The sequence below is a fragment of the Bubalus kerabau genome, chromosome 2 (assembly GCF_029407905.1).
Source record: "Bubalus kerabau isolate K-KA32 ecotype Philippines breed swamp buffalo chromosome 2, PCC_UOA_SB_1v2, whole genome shotgun sequence".
In the NCBI taxonomy this organism is placed as follows: Eukaryota; Metazoa; Chordata; class Mammalia; order Artiodactyla; family Bovidae; genus Bubalus; species Bubalus kerabau.
Genome location: NC_073625.1, coordinates 26,180,674 through 26,201,877, shown reverse-complemented (window position 1 = coordinate 26,201,877; position 21,204 = coordinate 26,180,674). Strand labels below are relative to the sequence as shown.

Genomic DNA, 21,204 nt, shown 5'->3' with positions numbered 1-21,204 from the left:
GGTAATTTAACATTTCAAAGAAATTTGGAGTCAAGTTGTCTGACATTTAATAATTCAATAACGTTATTAATACATCTCTTGTAGGTGGACTAGCCTCTTTGGAAAAGCTTTGTATTTAAAATAGGCCGATAAGGAAAATATTTTACGGGTCTAATAGCTATGGATGACATTTGTTCAGTTTAGTAAAAGGGACTTAATTTGTGTTTTGAGAGAAGTGGGTTGGGCCTCGTCTTCCCCCACCCCCGCCCCGCCGCGGGTCCTTAGGAACTCTTTTGGGTTTAACCTGTACTAGGTGTTAGCTAGTTAACCGCTTAGAAGCACAAAGATAATACCGATCTAGAGTCGGGACCCTCTGAAGACAAAATCACTGCTGCTTGCTCGCACACCTCCGCTCAGACAATTCTGCCTGCTTGCCTCTCCCACCCGCAGCCCGTCCCGCCCCCGCGGCCCTGCCCCAGGGCTAGCGGGAAGCCCGCGAGCTCGCACGGAAAACTCAGGTGACTGGAGGGGAGTAGGAGGTAAGATCCGCTCGGCAGCCGGCCAGGTTTAGGGGCGCGGCCGAGCTCGGGTCGCCCGCCGTGGACCGCTGTGGTCCCGGACCCGCGGTTCCGCCAGGTGCGCGGGCAGCAGCCGCGGGTCCCGCGTCGCACGTGGCAACAGGTGCATCTCGGCCGGAGCGAGCGCCGCGGGCGCGGGGTGGGTAGATACTCAGCTCGGGAGCGAGAGCCGGAAGCCAGCCCGTCCGCGGAGCCGAGCGCCTGGAGCCTGCGGGGCCGACGTCTTGAGGTTCTGCCTCGCGCGTCTTTCAGGTTTCTTGGGGAGGTGGGGGGCGCAGCCCCCTCGGCGGCCGCCCGGCCTTTGTCTCCTGCAGCGAGGCGCAGGCTGGGGCCGCCGGGAGGGGGCGGCGGGCGGGCGAGCGGGGCACAGGCGGCCGCGCTCGCCTATTTACAAGTTTCCCCAACTCCCCGCCCTGGCTCCACCCCCGGCGGCCCGGGAGGAGGCGGGGAGGCTGGGGGCGCCCCGGACTCGGGGTTCCCGCCTGGCAGCTGCAGCGGCGGCCGGCGTGCGGCCGGGGGCAGGGGTGGGGGACGAGCCCCGGGGTGCCCAGGTGCAAGCCCGGCCCTGAGTGCACGCGGGCCTCGCTGGTGGGCCTGGGGCGCCTCTGCCGGGGGTCCGAGGGGCGCCCAGGCTCGGCGTCTGGGTTGCGCAGCGCGGGGTCGGCTAGGCGGCGCTGCGGGTGAGTGCGGAGTTGGTGCCGATGCGCGGGGGTGCGGAGGGGATCTGGGCCGGGTGGTGGGGGGCGTCTTGGGACCTCGGGTGCAGGAGTTGGGGGAGAGCTGCGGAGGCTGCGGACGGCTGGTCTCACGTGGGGGCAGCGCGGCACCGAGGGAGGGACGGATGCGGATCTCCTAGCTGTCACCTTGAAAGTGACCGAAGGAGCTCCCAGGGGAGTCAGTTTCGCAGACTGACAAGTCCTCCGCCGGAAGCCGCCCACAGGACACTTGACCCTACTGGGCCGCTGGTCTCAGCCGTCCCGCTGGGCGGTTCACTGGGGCCCATTCTCAGCTTGGTCGATCCGGGCTGGAAATAGGGCATTCTTGGGGTTGCGGCAGTTCTCAAGGCCCTTCGCCTGGGTCTCATTACTTCCTGAGGTTCGCACGTGCTTCCCTAGCTATTTAGAAAAATCCAACTCTCAACTAAGGTCACCTGATTAACTGGAGTCATTGGTGGACTGAGGTGTTTACCTACCTTCAAGAAACCTTTCCCCTCTTCTTTTTCAGACTTGCTCTTTTATACTAAGTTATTTATTGATTTTTGGCTTGGACTCATTTATTTTGGACTAGGAATGAAGAGATTAATTCTTCACTTAGCCTACATAAAGTTTCACATTCTATTAACTATTTGTTTTAAGGACTCGGTGTACTAGGAAATCTGGTGTGGTTTTTTTTTTTTTTTTCCCCTTTGTTTGAATCAAGTCTTAGGCAAAACAGGGAAGATGAAAGTATTTGTGTTTAGCCAGGTGATAGGAATTCAATCATTGTCACATTAAACCTCGAGCCCTTGGGCTGAAGGGTGAGCCTGGTGTGTTAGGCCTGGAGGGAAGATGGGAGGGCAATCTAAGAGGCAGGAGAATTTAAAAAAAAAAGTCTCTCCTTCCTGGGAACCTTTGACCTTCTTAAGCAGTGTAGATAGCCCAGATAAGAGTGTGTGGTTAACCCTGAAAGGAATTACATAGTTGAAATTGCTATTCTGTAGACAAACTTCTTCTTCAGGGATAATTAGGGCAGGAAATGATAGGCAATTTAAGTTGATACAATGATGCCCTGTTTGAACAGTGCTTTACAATGTATAAAATGTTTTATTTTTTTTCCTTAAGTACAGTATTCCATAAGTTATGCAAAGAAATGATTAGATAGATGTACTCTTAAAAAATACTTAGGAATGGAATTTTGTTTATATAATATTTAACATGCACCAACTTTTCTACCTGTTTTTAAGATTAGCATTATATATATGGACAAATAATGCTGTAGAAGAACTGCATCTTTTAATTATGTATCAATAATTCAGAGGATTATACAGTGCTGGAGTTCTTTGAGTATTTCTTGGAAGTGAAGCTGCAGTTATTAGCCTTGAACATTTAAAAAGTGTGTCACTTAATAGCCCTGTTCTGTTGGCCTGGTTTGCTATGATTTCCAAGTAATGCATGCTTGCAGTATAAAAACGGTAGATTCAGAAAAAGGGTAAGGATTAAATAATTCCAGCATCCAAAGATAATTACAGTATTTTCTTTATACTTGTTAACATGTAACAGATTTATTTATTACAGTTTTATAGTTTATACAAAACTGTGTAACTGTAGTTAATAACTGTTGCATGATTTTTTTTTCTCTGCTTAACATGTGACAAGATTTCCATGTCGTTACAGTTCTATATATTATTACTGGCTACATAATATTACATTGTATAGATGTAACAATTTATGTAACCATTTCCTTATAGTTGAACTTTTCATTTATTTCCAGTTACTATTATTAAATATATACTGATGCAACAAATGCATGTATGCTCAGTCACTCAGTCATGTCAGACTCTTTGCCACCCCATGGACAGCCAGCCAGTCTCCTCTGTCCATGGAATTTTCCAGGCAAGAATACTGGAGTGGGTTGCCGTTTCCTCCTCCAGGGGATCTTTCTGACACAGGGATGGATCTCCTGTACTGGCAGGCAGATTCTTTACCACTGTGCCACCTGGGAACCCTGGTGCAACAAATAACTTTTGTAAAACTTTGTTTGTGTCTCCTGTGTTTCCTTAGAATAGAGTCCTCTGGAAGATAGTTGATAGCCCAAAGATCTATCAATACAGAGTGATCATTGCTTTCCAAAAAAAAAAAGTTTTACCAAAGTTTGTTCCCACCAGTTCCCACTATATGAGAGTATCTGTGTTACTATATTTTTGTTAATGTGGAAACTTATCCTGCAAAGGAAAAATAATTCTTGCCAGTCTTATAGGTGAACAGTGCTATCTCAGTATTTAAATTTAATTTCTTTGATTCCAAATGATGTTGAATATTAAAAAAATCTAGTTGTCTTCCATTTTTATTCCCTTTTAATTGAATGTAGTGACAATTTTCTTTCCTGGAGATATTAGTATTTTTCTGTGAATTCATAAGAGCCTTTTATGGCACCCCACTCCAGTACTCTTGCCTGGAAAATCCCATGGATGGAGGAGCCTGGAAGGCTGAAGTCCATAGGGTCGCTGAGGGTCGGACACGACTGAGCGAATTCACTTCCACTTTTCACTTTCATGCATTGGAGAAGGAGATGGCAACCCACTCCAGTGTTCTTGCCTGGAGAATCCCAGGGACAGGGGAGCCTGGTGGGCTGTCGTCTATGGGGTCGCACAGAGTCGGACACGACTGAAGCGACTTAGCAGCAGCAGCAGCAGTAAACTTTTGCCTTTCATAGTGCAAATATCTCTCCCCCCGTTTTGTCTTTGTCTTATAAAGACAAACAGCACACGTGTATAGTGGTTCTGACTTATAGTTCTTTCTGTACTTTAATATAGGCAAACCAGTTGACTTACTCAAAAACAAAAACGTTTAACGCTTCTGAATCATAGGCTAAGCATTATGTATGACACTGGCACAAGATGACTCTTGAGAGAATTCTCCAGAATTTTCAAATGTATTAGAATCTCCATGTCTTGGAGTAGAGACTGTTGCAGAACAGAGTGGACTGTTGATGAGGGAGAGTTGTGCATGGTATGTAACATTCAGAACAGCATCCTTTGAAATCAGAGAGGAAAGTTTTCAATTGCAGGGAATGAGCCTTTCAGATCTGTTCTATGATTATGTAAACTGGGGTCACAGCCTTATCTTCACTAACCCATTGATAGTAGTATTTTGCCAGAATTCTTCTTTTCATATCCATTTTGTTTTTTTATACCGAGTTATTGATTTGAGTCATTTCTTGATGTCTGATAAGATGTATATGTAATTCGAAAAATTTTCCAAGTTAATTTTTAACACCACTCATAGATTAAACTATTTATTCGAAGGTGGGGGGATAAAACCCTTCTGATTTCTGAAACTTGAGTTATCTTTCCCTACTATAGAAGCTTTAATATACCCTGAGGGTGTTAAAAGACCTCACTCAGACTGCTGTCCATAAAAGCCTGAGTTTCTACCTTTCATTTCCCATCTTTTCCAGCCTAACAATAAACCATAGGGCCATATATGAGTGTGAGGGGTGAGGTTGGTATGCGGTGTGTGTGGAAATGGGCCCAGACCTGGAGGTACGTGAGTCTAGAAGGAAGCGACTACTGCCCCTTAGCTGGCAGGTACTTGGGCAGCAGTGGCTTGTGGCCTCCACAGGAGATAAAGAGGGACCAAGGATGAGTGATCTTGCCTTGCAGGAAGAGAAGGATTGAATGGTTTGGTGTGACATTAGCCAGCCTGAAACGTGGTTCAGAAAAGCCTGCTTTGATTGGACTTCTCCAGAGTTGGCTTAGGATATCCAGTATAACCAGGAACTCAGTTTGACTGGCAACCTCTAAAAATTTGTTTCTAAGCAAGTTTTATGAAAGACTGCTCTCATGGTAGTTTCCTTTTTAAAATGACTTCAATGTTCTTTGAAATCAGCAGGTACTACTACTTATGTGGGTAGTTATTCTTGATCTTAATGCATGACTTTTTCTTGTTCATTTGGCTCAAGATGAAAAAGACTTTTCCATTTTGGGGATGACAGATTTGGGGGCTACTCTTGACTATGTACAATGAAGCTTCATTTTGTATACCATAAGTAATTTTGCAACTTGTGACTGTCCTGATGTCTAACTTTTATACAATCAAGGGGAAAAAAAGGGTTTGTTCCTCAACCTTACAGTGTAAACAAGGTTAAACCTAGTGGTATTTTGCTTAAGTAAATAGCATTCAAGCATTGTAGAAGTACATATTTGTATATAAATCTTTGATTCCAAAGTAACTTTGTTCATTAAAACTAGTAGGTTTTCCTTAGCCTTCAGTTTAAGCCCCACATCGAAGAGAAGCAAATGTGTATTAACTTAAAGATAGCCAATAGGCCCAGATCTAAATTAATAAATGTTCTTGTGTACACATTACTTACATGAGTAAAAGAAAAATCACACATCCTACCTTTAGTCTAACCTAAGAAAGTTTGTTTCACTTTGAAGTTATTAAACTATGTACTGGTAGTTTTAAAGGCAGTTAAAAGTTTCTTTTAAGGAGACGTTGACGTCTTCAGGGTTGATTCCATTCTTTGTGAGCAGTGAAGGAAGATGTAAAGTGAGTCCTGAGTTTCTCAAGTGGGAAAGGGCAGACGGTCGCGAAAAATTATTGGGTCAGCCAGAATGTTCGCTTGGCTTTTTCCATACTACCTTACAGAAAAACCTGAGTGAACTTTTCAGCTGACCCAATGCTTCCAGATGGTGTCATTTCGTCTGAAACTGTACAGGTTTTGTGTTTCAGTAAGAACTGCTGAGTGGAAGGGCAGGCCTGGCCAGGCCCCCCGACTGTGTGCACACAGCATAAGGAAGAGAGGACTGGGAACAAAACAGCGGGGAATGGGTCAGCCCTGAGTTAAGGAGTCCCGTTCTTTTGTTTTTAACTTTTATTTATTTTTGACTGCATGGGTCTTTGTTGCGGTGAGCCGGGGGTTTCTCTAGTTGAGGAGTACAGGCGCTATGTGTATGGGCTTTAGTAGTTGTGGCACAAGGGCTCAGTTGCTCTGAGGCATGGGGAATCTTCCCGGACCAGGGATCGAACCCGTGTCCCCTGCATTGGCAAGCGGACTCCTAACACGTGGAGTACCAGGAAAAGTCCCGGGGAGAGGATTTTTAAAGCCATTAAATTACCTTATCATTCTTTTAAGTTGTGCCTTGTCAACTTATATTTAAATTAAATGCCAAGAAAACATGAGTGTTGAGTTTGAGGGCCATTCATAATTACCCAAATCTTCTGCAATGAATCAACACATTTTGGGGCATTTTGTGTCCTCATTTGGCACTGAGAAAGGAACCCCTCTAGGAGAGAGTCATATATCAAAAGAGGAAGGAGGAGAGGTGAAGAAATATATATTCTTGTGTAAATTAACCTATAGCTTAACTCATGTTTATGGCAATGTTCATGGTTGGCTGTTGGTTGTTAGCTTGTCTTCCATGCTTTTTCTGCACTGGTGACTTGCTAATATTTAACTCAGACATTATTTACATACATCACAATTCTGAAGGAAAAACCAATATTTCTTCATCTTATTTCTGATAAGCAGGTCATATGATGTGTTTCTTATTGTTCAGTGACAAATGAGAAATTCTCTTTTATGTTTATCTCATAGATTTTCTTGATAGTTGGCAACAATTAATGATATCAAGTTGAAACTGCATCTTTTAAAAACATATTTCCCTTGGCTAGCTTCATGGAACAAAAATAGAAGCCGATACAGATACAGGCAGTCTAAGAGGCAACGTTCACATATGGACTTACCCTCCCTTTCCCAACCTCTGTCAAGTTGATTGAGTTATTTACCAGAATAAGTCCCAGTTAAATCTCCTTGTGCTATAAAAGGTCTGTTTTTTCTTGTACAGTAAACTGCTACACTGTAGTCATTTCATTCCTAGGTAGACTATTGATTTGGACCTTATTTGTACATTTCTCCTAACTAAATTGCCCATAATTCAGATGAGAACTTCAGACATCTTCCTTGGTGGTAAGAAATCAAGAAAGATGGGAGAGGGACTTCCTGGCAGTTTAGGACTGAGAACTCCCAATGAGGGGTTGAGAGTTTGATCCCTTGTCAGAGAACTGAGATCCCACATGGGGCTAGGCATGGTTAAAATTAAACAAAAAAAATGAGAGAGGGACTTCCCTGGTGGTATAGTGGATGGGAATCCACCTGCCAGTGCAGGAGACACAGGTTCGATCCCTGGGGCAGGAGGATGCCACATGCTGTGGAGCAACTAAGCCCGAGTGCCACAAGCTCAAGAGACTGCTCTGCAACAAGAGAAGTCACTGCAATCAGAAGCCCCCACATGACAACAGAGACCCAGCGCAACCCCAAATAAATAATAAGTTTCAAAAAATGGGAGAAATGGGTTACAAAGGGTAAATTTTTCTATTTACCAAGAAAAAATGCACCTGTTTTATTGGATCCTCTAGTTAGACTCTATATAGAATCAGGCCATCTATACATAGTGTATTGGAGAAGGCAGTGGCACCCCACTCCAGTACTCCTGCCTGGAAAATCCCATGGACGGAGGAGCCTGGTAGGCTGCAGTCCATGGGGTCGCTAAGAGTCGGACACGACTGACCGACTTCCCTTTCACTTTTCACTTTCCTGCATTGGAGAAGGAAATGGCAACCCACTCCAGTACTCTTGCCTAGAGAATCCCAGGGGCAGGGGAGCTTAGTAGGCTGCCATCTATGGGATCGCACAGAGTCGGACACGACAGAAGCGACTTAGCATGCATGCATGCATACATAGTGTATAGTTAGCATTATATTTCGATGTTAAGTGGTGGAAAAAAGACATGAATAACAATCCTTACTGTTGGAATCTTAAGTTTGATTTTCTTCTGCCTCAAACCATCTATTGAGAACTTTCTATGGGCCAAATATTGTATAGGGTAGATATGGAAAAAACAAAACTGGCTGCAGTTCTCATAGGAGTCAGTTCAAGAAAGCTTCCACCATTGTGAAAAGGGCTGTTTTGGAAATGTTAGTAAGTGTTCAGGTTCTCAGATGTGTTCTCTCGGGTCTCGAAAATTCTGCTTACTACCTTGACCAAATTTTGGTAGACATAAAGCTTCTTTGACATTTTTAATTACCTAACAACTCCTGATCCTTACTCACTCATTCTTTTCCTTCTTACCAAAAGATACTTAGCACTACAGTCTGTGGTTTCATTCACTTCCTCTGGATAATCTTTTTAGTGACCTTTTCCTGTATCTTTTTATTACATCTTGTGATGAACTTCTTGAAGATAGGGGCTAAACCTTATGATGCTGGGTAAAATTGTATTTTTAATAGTTATCTGTATCAGATGTAGCCTGGAGTAAATCATCCAGAGCTCTGAACTCTGATGGCATGGGAGTTTGAAATTCTTTCTTCAGTTAGTCATAGCTACTAGAGGATCTTTTAAGCCCAAGATATTAATCTCCTCACTGCTTTTCTTGACTTTCCTCCTTGTCTTCTCCTGGTGCTCCGTCCCCTCCATTCACTGTAATACACTCAGCCCAGCTCAACCTGTGGCTTTGTGACCCTCTGGAAGACTGTACCGTTAGGTTGTTGGTGTTCAGTCGCTATGTCTGTGATTCTTTGCAACCCCATAGACCGCAGCATGCCAGGTCCCCTTCACTATCCTGTATCCCCTGTCCTCCACTATCTCCTGGAGTTTGCTCAGATTCATGGCCATTGAGTCAGTGATGCTATCTGACCATCTCATCTTCTGCTGCCCCTTTCTCCTTTCGCCTTCAGTCTTTCCCGGCATCAGGGTCTTTTCGAATGAGTAGGCTCTTCGCATCAGGTGACCAAAGTATTGGAGTTTCAGCATCAGTCCTTCCAATGAATATTCAGGATTGATGGGTAAAATAGAGCGGAAGGTGTGTGGCTTCTGCTCCTTTGGAGTTGTAATTCTGTCTTATTATGTTCTCAGAACATCTGGCACACCCACGTGCAAATACTTGCACAGAGTTAATGCCTCCTGTGATCCTTTTTATTCCATTCTCCATTTGGGCAGACAGCCCCAAGTTGACAGTTTCTCATGAATAGACACTTGGACTGTTTCTTGTCTGGAGAAATACATATTTACATTTTGAAGAGGGATTTAGATGAATTTTCAGTCTGGGATTGTTTCTCTTACTATATTTAATAAGATTTGTTGCAGAGTAGTTTTGCATTTCTGTGGAACTTTTTGATCATTCACTAGAATTGCTGCTTATTGAACTTAATACTCTCAACTATTTAATTTTTTAATGCTTAATGTTCTGATGTTACTTTATGGAGATACTAAATATGACAACTATGCAGAAGGATTCACTAATTTGTTTTTACTGCAGTATGAGAAGAGTGGGTCTAGTCAATAAAAAGGGAATGGAGATAGGAAAAATCCTGCGTTTCTCTTTTTATGAAACACTTTAAGTGATTTTATATTGAAGATGTGACTACTGTGTTTGAAAATGTTGGTTATATCTTGTTACACTGACTATTTAAAGTTTATAACTTTATAGGTATATAATCAGGTGAAAAATATTTTCTACTTGTAGAAGCCTCCAGGCCAGGGTACTGCTTTTCTCTGCTTCCTTGTGTTTTTATTAAAATTGGGAAAATAAAACAAATAGAGGCATTTCAACCTCAAGCTACATTTTGTTCACCCTGACGTCCTTTATGAAACCTTGGGGGCATACTTTGTTATAGAACTGGAAAAAATGTTACTGATACCCAGAACATTTGGTACAGGGATGTAATAGAGAGGGTGCAGACTTGACCAAGTAGGGTTTGTGCCTGAGCTGCGAGGCTGTGGGTAAGTTATTCAATCGCCTTTTCACCCCAGCTGCCTTCTCCGGACGGTGGGGATAATACTCGCCACAGGGCCTGATACGTGGAAGGTATAAAGAAATGCTAACAATCTTCCTTTGCTTCTTATTTTAAACCTCTTCTAATTCATGACTAGGGAGTTTCATTCATTTTCTCCACTCAGCTTTGGGGGTGTTGCTTGCATCCTCTGGGGCTCTCTGTAGAGAATTAAATTCCAGGAACAGGAGCCTGAGGTAGCTTTCCCTCTTCCTTAAAAGAAATCCATTTGTACCGGTACCATCTGAGACAACTTATCCTTCAACACCATCTTTGTCACTCCTTGGTTTCTTGGAAGTTTGCGTTGAGTCGAGTTGCTAATTTTTTTTTTTTTTTGAGATGCCTTTTTTTTAAATTAGATACTTTGATCTTTGCAAAATCTGTTCATAATGTTGCCAGTTTGTTGTCAGCACGTTCTAAAAGCGCTCAGAATTGAGTCATCACTTTGAACCAGAAAAAGCACTTGTGGATTTTAAAGTACTGCCACCCTCTGATCTTTTTAACCTGTTACTTAGTCCAACGACAGTCATGTTTAAGGGTTTTAAAATGTTAGCAATCATATATAATTACTGAGGCAATGCTAAATTTTCATCTTTCAGAAAAGTGAAATAAAATGCCATATGTTTTTGGAAAGTAGCTTGTAGGTATGATAGTAAAGACATTTTCATTCAGTTATCACATCCACCCTGTGAGGTGGACAAGGCATGTGATCGGAGCTCTGTTTTTTTTTTTTTTACAGCCTCTAGACTTTAATGAAGATGAGGGAGTCAGGATCTTGGACTCATAGGAGTTCATTGTAAGGGAGGAGATTGGGGGCTGACCAGCATTGGGAGTGCACAGAGCAGAAGCTGTCAAATCAGGCTTTGAAACACCTTCATAAAATATTTTAATTTCTGTAAGTAATCAAAATTAGAGCAGATAACTACCCAAAATGCTTTTCCCCTCCTAAGAAGACCAATAGATTAGATCTGTACCCATTTATAAAATTAAGCTGGCCATTGTATACTTTTAAAATCTTATACTAACTCTTTCATCCACAGTTTTAATTTTTTTTTTTTAAATAATAGATAACTAGGTTTTAATTTTGAATGCACCTGAGGAAATCGAGAAGCAGAACTCTTTGCATAAATGTTTTGTGTTATGATGAGTAAGTTACGGAACCAGGACTGAGACCTGGTCTTCCCTCCTGGCGCATTCCCCGCTCCGCATATGATACTGCTACTTGACCACTGCTAATGCTGTAAGGTGTAATACATTAGTGTTGCTAGCATTTTCTTCACACTGCTGCTGAGATGGGATCAAAGGCACATGGTAGTTTGGATATGTAAAATTTTAGATGACATAGCTTAGAATTAGGATTTGTTCTTCCATTTTCTAGCCACAGAACATAAAACAGAATGTTAAGTCTTGTAAGCCATTCTGATTAATAGCACAAGTGGAGAATTTACAGTTGCAGATTATTACCATACTAGATCACATTTATATAAGAATTTATAGTTTTCAGGCTGCTTTTTTCAAAAAGAACCTAATTAGATTCCTTTGAACGATCATCTGAATCATTTGACTGTTCAACAATACATTGTAAAGTATACCCATTTTACAGATAGTAATGCAAGTTCATGCATGTTGAATAGGGACTAATACTTGTTTTTTTTAAGTCATTATTGAATTTATTATAGTATTTCTTCTGGTTTTATTTTACTTTTTGGTCTCAAAGCATGAGGGATCTTAGCTTCCCAGCCAGGAACCTCCACCCCCTGCATTGAAAGGCAAAGTCTTGATCACTGGACCACTAGGGATGTCCAATATTTGTTTTTCTGAAAAGTTTTTTCCCCCCATGGAAATTTTGAATCTTATTTCCTTATTTTAAGCTGTTTGGAGGCAAGTAAATCTTGGGCAGATGGAATTAATCCCAGATAGAAATTTAACTAGGAGGTAAGGCCTGTTGTCAGTCAGAACCGGGAAGAGAATGTCCCATAAAACCACAGTTTCACCTTGGATATCAGCCAGGGTTTTTAGCCCTAAAGGTCAACAGTTCTTATTACCAAAGTGACTTCTAAAGAATGCCTGGTGTTAGGACTTGGAGAGTAGGCTCCTTCAGGGAGGCTGGCTCATCCCGGGCCGCCCCAGTGAGTTAGATGTGTACATACGGGACGTTCTGTTTAAACACTCTTATTTGCTAGTGGAAAGCTCACCACACATTATCATTCTCCAGTAAAGGCTACAGGAAGCTGATATTTCATGTAGGTTGGAAGATAGCGACTTGTAAGGTGCCGACTTGCGTAACTGTGCACACATAATGACATTTTTCAGTTGGTCTTGGCGTGATTCAGATGGAAAATTATTTCCTTTTTGCCAAGTGAACTTTGAAGAGATATGGCAAGTGTCTGAAAGATTCTAAACAAGTCCCTATTCGTGGTCATTTGATACTTAGTTTTTATTTTTTTGACTCCTTGGCATGTGGGATCTTAGGGATTGAACCTGTGCCCACTGTGATGGGAGCATGGCTTCCTAGCCACTGGACTGCCAGGAAAGTACCATTTTTAAAATTAGTTAATTTTTTTGCTGCACTGCATTGCACGTGGGATCTTAGTTCCCTGACTAGGAATTGAACCTGCGTCCCTTGCATTGAAAGTGTGGAGTCTTAACCACTGGACCATCAGGGAAGTCCCTCATTTAATACTTTGAGGAAAAGATAATTATTTTAGCTTTGAACTCTGCCCTGTGCACCTGGTCTATCTTTATTTCCCTGAAACAACCTCTGCTATTTTCTGGTGGTAATTTCTTTAAGTAGCTATACATAATTTAAAAACAAAAAGAGTGCAGAGTTTTTACATCAAATCATTTCTCAAGCCCAATTGTACAAACCTTGCCAAGTGGCCCTTGATAGGCACTGTGTATAAGAGGTGGTTTGGTTTTAGTTACTTTCGTAGAGACAGGCCTTTCTGTGCTGGCTCATTGCTCCTGTGAAATTGACGTATTGTTTTGACTCGTTTTACTGATTTGGATGAAAAGGCTCACTTTTTGATGGGATTCTGAAAGTTATCTCCACTATGATGAAATTGCCACAAACCAAGAATTTAATTTCATTTACTTCCCTTGTCAGGAATACTTAGAAGAGTGCCTTATGTTTAGTTCTGTTCAGTTCAGTTGCTCAGTCATGTCCAACTCCTTGCGACCCCATGAACTGCAGCATGCCAGGCCTCCCTCTCCATCACCAACTCCCGGAGTTTACTCAAACTCATGTCCTTTGAGTTGGTGATGCCATCCAACCATCTCATCCTCTATCGTCCCCTTCTCCTCCTGACCTCAATCTTTCCCAGCATCAGGGTCTTTTCCAGTGAGTCAGCTCTTCGCATCAGGTGGCCAAAGTATTGGAGTGTCAGCTTCAACATCGGTCCTTCCAATGAACACCCAGGACTGATCTCCTTTAGGATGGACTGGTTGGATTTCTTTGCAGTCCAAGGGACTCTCAAGAGTCTTCTCCAACACCACAGTTCAAAAGCATCAATTCTTCAGTGCTTATCTTTCTTCACAGTCCAACTCTCACATCCATACATGACCACTGGAAAGACCATAGCCTTGTCTAAATGGACCTTTGTTGGCAAAGTAATGTCTCTGCTTTTGAATATGCTGTCTAGGTTGGTCATGATTTTCCTTCCAAGGAGTAAGCATCTTTTAATTTCATGGCTGCAATCACCATCTACAGTGATTTTGGAGCCCAGAAATATAAAGTCTGACACTGTTTCCACTGTTTCCCCATCTGTTTGCCATGAAGTGATGGGACCAGATGCCATGATCTTAGTTTTCTGAATGTTGAGCTGTAAGCCAACTTTTTCACTCTCCTCTTTCACTTTCATCAAGAGGCTCTTTAGTTCCTCTTCACTTTCTGCCATAAAGGTGGTGTCATCTGCATATCTGAGGTTATTGATATTTCTCCTGGAAATCTTGATTCCAGCTTGTGCTTCTTCCAGCCCAGCATTTCTCACGATGTACTCTGCATATAAGTTAAATAAGCAGGGTGACGGTATACAGCCTTGATGTACTCCTTTTCCTATTTGGAACCAGTTCTAACTATTGCTTCCTGACCTGCATACAGATTTCTCAGGAGGCAGGTCAGGTGGTCTGGTATTCTCATCTCTTTCGGAATTTTCCACAGTTTATTGTGATCCACACAGTCAAAGACTTTGGCATAGTCAATAAAGCAGAAATAGATGTTTTTCTGGAACTCTCTCGCTTTTTCAATGATTCATCAGATGTTGGCAATTTGGTCTCTGGTTCCTCTGCCTTTTCTAAAACTAGCTTGAACATCTGAAAGTTCACAGTACATGTATTGCTGAAGCCTGGCTTGGAGAATTTTAAGCATTACTTTGCTAGCGTGTGAGATGACTTTTCCAGTCCTGTGGCCACTGCTGAGTTTTCCAAATTTGCTGGCATATTGAGTGCAGCACTTTCACAGTAGCATCTTTCAGGATTTGAAATAGCTCCACTGGAATTCCATCACCTCCACTAGCTTTGTTCGTAGTGATGCTTTCTAAGGCCCACTTGACTTCACATTCCAGGATGTCTGGCTCTAGGTGAGTGATCACACCATCGTGGTTATCTGGGTCATGAAGATCTTTTTTGTACAGTTGTGTATATTCTTACCACCTCTTCTTAATATCTTCTGCTTCTGTTAGGTCCCTACCATTTCTGTCCTTTATTGAGCCCATCTTTGCATAAAATGTTCCCTTGGTATCTCTAATTTTCTTAAAGAGATCTCTAGTCTTTCCCATTCTATTGTTTTCCTCTATTTCTTTGCATGATCAGTTGAGCCCCCAAAATGTTGAAGAAATGCTGACTTAGACTGAGAGTTGATATTTTAGATTCTTGGGGACCTGTTGATTTGGGTTGTAGGCACCTAGTACATGGGCCTGACTTGCATTTTCAAGGTGACTGTTGAGGTCTAGACCTGTAATGCCCTGTAGGGTCATTGCCAGAGACTTCCTCCTCTAGGAAGTCTATGTAATATGATGGGAAGTTAACAGTAAAATGTAAATATCAGAATAAGTATAGAGCAGATTTGATGTCCGTGAGATCAGACCAAAAGGGTAGGAGGTGTTGTCAGCATTCATTTTTTTCCCCCTCTTTTTCATTTTTTAACTTATAAAAGTATGATAACATATTTACAGAGACTTGGAAAATTCCAAACAAAGCTACATATAGTTCCACTGTATATTACAATTATTTTTTAAAGTAAATAAATTAAGATATTTAGTGGAGTTTCAATATCAAATTCAAAAATTAATAGAATGAATATGCAGAAAAGTAGAAGGATATAGTAGACCTGAAAAGCACTATAAAGCAATTCAGCATAATTAAGATTTATACAGTTTACATGAAACAGTAGGATACAAATTCTATTCAGGTAGCATTCAAGTTTTCAGTTGGATAGGAAGGGTTAATTGGAGAGTGGATTATAGAACGAGAACCAGGAAAAGCATCATTTTTCCCCCCATGGAAAAGCATTTTATTTTAAATATAGCAATGTATACATGTTGATCCCAAACTCTATCAGTTCCCCTACCCTTCTTCCCTGGTAACCTTAGGTTTGTTTTCTAAGTCTGAATTTGTTTCTGTTTTGTAAGTAAGTTTATTTGTATCTTTTTTTTTCTTTTTTAAGATTCTGCAACTATGTGATATTTGTTATATCAACTATGTGATATTTGTGATATGATATTTGTTTTTTACTGACTTACGTCACTCAGTACGATAATCTCCAGATCCATCCATATTGCTACAAATGGCATTATTTTATTCTTTCTAATGGCTGAGTAATATTCCATTGCATATAGCTACCACATCTTCTTTATTCATTCACCTGTTGATGGGCATTTAGGTTGCTTCTATGTCTTGCATATTGTAAATAGTGCTGCAGTGAAAACTGGGGTGCATGCATCCTTTTAAACCATGTTTTTCTCTGGATATATGCTCAAGAGTGAGATTGTTGGATCATATGGTAGCTCTATTTTCAGTTTTTTTTAAGGAACCTCCATACTGTTTTCTCCATAATGGCTGTACCAATTTACATTCCCACCAACAGTGAAGGAGGGTGGAAAAAAGGAATAAACAAACAGCATTTATTGTTTGCAGATTTTTTGATGATGGCCTTTCTAACTGGTGTGAGGTCATACTCTCATTGTAGTTTTGATTGCCTTTCTCTAATAGCAACGTTGAGCATCTTTTCATGTGCCTTTTGTCCACCTGTATGTCTTCTTTGGAGAAATGTCTATTTAGGTCTTCTGCCCTTTTTTTTTTTTTTTTTTTTTTAATAAGCTACATGAGATGTTTGTAAATTTTGGAGTCTAATCCCTTATCAGTCATACTGTTTGCAAATAGTTTCTCTCATTCTGTGAGTTGTCTTTTCATTTTGTTTATGGTTTTCTTTGCAGTGCAAAATATTTTGAGTATAATTAGATCTCGTTTGTTTGTTTTGGGTTTTATGTCCGTTATTCTGGGAGGTAGATCAATGATATGGCTACAATTTGTGTCAGTGTTCTGCCTGTTTTTTATTGTATCTGGTCTCACATGTAGGTCTTTAATCCATTTATTTTTGTGTATGGTGTCAAAGAATGTTCTAATTCCTTTCTTTTTCATGTAGCTGCCTAAGTAGAGCAGGTTTGATGTCCATGAGATCAAGACAGAAATGGTTGTGGGTATAGTCAGCATTCAGGTTTTCAATTGGGTAGGAAGGATTAATCGGAAAGTGTATTATAGAATAAGAACCAGGAGAACATCTCTGTTCCAACCTGAATGAATGGATGTGTTCTGGAATACTTATGCTGTTTGTTGGCCATGTGATCTGTGAAAAAATTTTTTAATTGGGATAAAATTAAGTACCCTGAAATGGATTTAGCTTCAGTGCACAATTATGAGTTTTGACAGGTACTCATTTGTGTAACCAATCAAGGTAGAAAACATGTCCATCACTCCCAGAAAGTTCTTTCAACCATGTCAACAAGTTGCTAAGCTTTGGTCACTAGTAAAGTGAGGATTATAATAATGCTTGTTTTACAAGATTGTTTAACATTATAACAATAGCAGCCAGCAATTGTGTGTGAGTTAGAAAGTTTCTAAAACTTTCACAGAATTCTTTCAACAATCCTATGGGATGGAATATTCTTGTTGCATCAGTTTTTACAGATGAGGAAAATGTAGCCAAGATTATTTTTGGCTTGCTCGAGGTAGGTAACCCAGTTACTGAGTAAATGTGGGCACTCTCCATGAATACTGCCTGCCTTCAGTTCTAGGCAGCTATGGGTCTCTAGCTGTATTTGTTCATTGTTGTTCAGTCACTCAGTTGTGTCTGACTCTTTGCGACCTCAAGGGCTTCAGCAAGCCAGGCTTCCCTGTCCTTCACCATCTCCCAGAGTTTGCTCAAACTCATGTCCGTTGAGTCAGTGATGCTATCCAGCCAGCTCATCCTCTGCCACCCCTTCTTCTCCTGCCTTCAGGCTTTCCTAGCATCAGGGTCTCTTCCAGTGAGTCAGCTCTTCGTATCAGGTGACCAAAGTACTGGACCTTCAGCATCAGTCCTTCCAATGAATATTGAGGATTGATTTCTTTTAAGGTTGATTGGTTTGATCTCTTGTCCAAAGAACTCTCAAGAACCTTCTCCAGCACCACAGTTCCAAAGTATCAGTTCTTCACCCTTCAGCCTTCTTTATAGTCCAACTTGCACATCCATAAAAGTTAGTTGATTTTATTACTGTGAAAAGGAGAGTTTGGAAAGAGATTGAGGACACATTTGAACTGGCTTTAATGTCCATTACTATTTATTAACTCTGTTTCTTGGGCAAGGTACTGGATGACTGGAAGCATCAGATTTAACATCTGAAAAGGCTCGGGTTGGGAAGGAGGTGACTGTCATGGGACCTGTCTGACCCACGGGGCTATCAGCTGGGCGGATGGCTATGAGAACACATTGAGGACTTTCAAGTGCTGTGCACTGGTGTGTTATCTTGAACCTCGGAAGAGGTAGTGCCTCTCCCCCAGCTTGGCCGCACACACTGGCTGACTGTGGGCAGACAAGAAGGACTTGACAGTGTCAGGGAGAAGCAGTCCCTGCCTGTCAGTTTCTCCGTGTGCTGAACACTGTGTTTACACAGCCTTTTCTGTCTCACGTCTTCTGACATTCAAAAGCCTCCGTTTTTCAGCTGTTAGGTCAGCCTCACTCCACAATGCTTGTCATTTTATTTGAAGGGAGTCTTTAAACAGTTCTATTTTGATTTTCTTTCTGAAAAGTGCACCCCTGATACAAAACAGTTTGCGCTGGCTTGAGGTGGGTGAGTCCCTGAGTAATCCAAACTGCGGGATGTGTACCAGCCTGAATGGAATTCTCTTGTGTGTTCTTCCGTGTTCCTGAAGATGAGCCATTCCCATCATTAGCGTAGATGCCACTGATGAAATGTAGCCCAAACTTCAGGAATTAAGTTTGATCAGTGCAGGCATTTTCTCCAGGGCTGCTTTCTCTAGGATCGTTTTCCTCCCTCCCCAGTACACCCACTTCTGGGATGGTTCCTGGTCCTAGAGGAGCGTTACAGCATCATGTCGTCATAGCAACAGGGGAGGCTGTCTGGTCCAGGTCCTCCTGCCAAGCTCTTGGTCTCTGCAGAAGCCACTCATCGTGGACAGTCTTGAGATGCCTCTGGCTGCGTGGAGCCCAGGGGGCTTTTGTGTGTGTGCCAGCTTCTTGGTCTCTGTATGGGCTTCCAGTGGAGGGCTGGGGCATCCACTGACCCTTTTCGAGGGCTCCCAGGCCTTTCTGATCCACTGGCTGTCTCTGCAGTTTCTTTTGCATGAGTCTCTCTCTCTTGTCCTCCTCTTCGGTCATCTTGGAGAGTGGGCGTCAGCTGCCTGTGGCCCAGAGGGCACCCTCCCTCTTCTTCCTCGCTGCCTTTTTCACCGGGCTCAGAGGTGCCAAGTGAGGATTTATGAACCAAGTGTGCTTGGGGACAAAATGTCTACTATGAAATGATGAAGTGGAAAAAAAAAAAAAGGGACATACTGAGATTTTCATCAAGCTAATTCATATAGTCTAAAAGAATGTTCTACAATTATGTACACCTTTCACTTTGGTGTTAAAATGTCCTTTTATAATGTTGGTAGTAGTAAAAAGTTACTTTGTCTAAAGTCTTTAGGGGCAAAATTTAAAGCTGGCTTCCCCACGTTGTCTCTCCAGATCTTCAGAGAGGAAATTTTCACTTGTCCATGAAATCTGAAAGGTCAACCAGCACTTGCTGACCTGTTCCTTATCTTCAGCTCAAGCTTCCCCTTCTCCACACTTAACCATGCCCTCCATGTCCGCAGCAGCGGAGCCCATCCTCCAGGTTCCCTCAGACGGTGTCATTTTTGTAGTTTTTAGAAAACGTTTTTACTGTTTGGCCGAGCCGTGTAACTTCTAGTTCCCCACCAGGGATCGAACCCATGCCCCTCGCAGTGGAAGCTCAGAGTCTTAACCACTGGACCATCAGGGAAGCCCCTGCAATTTTTGTAATTATTTATTTGTCCTTTGCTTCGAGAACAGGGACTGTCTTCAACATCGTGTCCCTAGCAGAGCACCTGGTGCATGGTAGGTGAGTAACGTATTTTGTTGAATAAACGACAGCTCTTTTAGTAAAAGGTCACTTGATAGCCAGGATGAGGAAACTGGCAGGATGATGCGTGAAGTAACTAACTCTCACTTAGTACTGTTCTAGTACCCTTGTATGGGTTCTTTTATTTTTTTTAGTAGCTAGTTGAAGGCTTTTGAATATAATAAAAATCACATAAGAAATATTTCATGCTTGAAAGTCTCTAATAGTAAGAAAATAGTTGTAAGGAAATTGGTTAAGGTTTAGATTGCTAACTAAAATATCTTACATTTATATAATTGTGGGAGACAGAATTACAGAATTAGTCTCAACTGTAAATGTGGATTAAGTTCAACTATACTGCCCTCACGATGGTGTGATCACTGACCTACAGCCAGACATTCTGGAATGTGAAGTCAAATAGGCCTTAGAAAGCATCACTACGAACAAAGCTAGTGGAGATGATGGAATTCCAGTTGAGTTATTTCAAATCCTGAAAGATGATGTTGTGAAAGTACTGCATTCAATATGCCAGCAAATTTGGAAAACTCAGCGGTGGCCACAGGACTGGAAAAGGTCAGTTTTCATTCCAATCCCAAAGAAAGGCAATGCCAAAGAATGCTCAAACTACCGCACAATTGCATTCATCTCACATGCTAGTAAAGTAAGGCTCAAAATTCTCCAAGCCAGGCTTCAGCAATACATGTACTGTGAACTTCCAGTTGTTCAAGCTGGTTTTAGAAAAGGCAGAGGAACCAGAGACCAAATTGCCAACATCCGCGGATCATCGAAAAAGCAAGAGAGTTTCAGAAAAACATCTATTTCTGCTTTATTGACTATGCCAAAGCCTTTGACTGTGTGGATCACAACAAACTGTGGAAAATTCTGAAGGAGATGGGAATACCAGACCACCTGACCTGCCTCTTGAGAAATCTGTATGCAGGTCAGGAAGCAACAGTTAGAACTGGACATGGAACAACAGACTGGTTCCAAATAGGAAAAGGAATACGTCAAGGCTGTATATTTGTCACCCTGCTTATTTAACCTATATGCAGAGTACATCATGAGAAACGCTGGGCTGGAAGAAGCACAAGCTGGAATCAAGACTGCCGGGAGAAATATCAATAACCTCAGATATGCAGATGACACCACCCTTATGGCAGAAAGTGAAGAGGAACTCAAGAGCCTCTTGATGAAAGTGAAAGAGGAGAATGGAAAAAGTTGGCTTACAGCTCAACATTCAGAAAACGAAGATCATGGCATCTGGTCTCATCACTTTATGGGAAATAGATGGGGAAACAGTAGAAACAGCATCAGACTTTATTTTTTGGGGCTCCAAAATCACTGCAAATGGTGACTGTAGCCATGAAATTAAAAGATGCTTACTCCTTGGAAAGAAAGTTATGACCAACCTAGATAGCATATTGAAAAGCAGAGACATTACTTTGCCAACAAAGGTTCATCTAGTCAAGGCTATGGTTTTTCCTGTGGTCATATATGGATGTG

General features: G+C 41.9%; 1 protein-coding gene across 5 annotated transcripts in view; it reads left to right on the top strand.

Moving 5' to 3' along the window:
- The first annotated feature begins 367 nt into the window (after positions 1-367).
- The window catches only part of MTUS1 (microtubule associated scaffold protein 1), a 188,002-nt gene continuing 167,165 nt past the window's right edge, over positions 368-21,204 (top strand). The window contains exon 1 of one of the 5 annotated variants that reach the window (XM_055567285.1): positions 368-518. The gene's annotated coding sequence lies outside the window, so the exon portion shown is untranslated. Of the gene's footprint in view, positions 519-648; positions 787-1,024; positions 1,238-21,204 lie in introns of those variants that run through there. The other 4 variants (XM_055567284.1, XM_055567286.1, XM_055567288.1 and 1 more) reach the window with 4 other exon arrangements.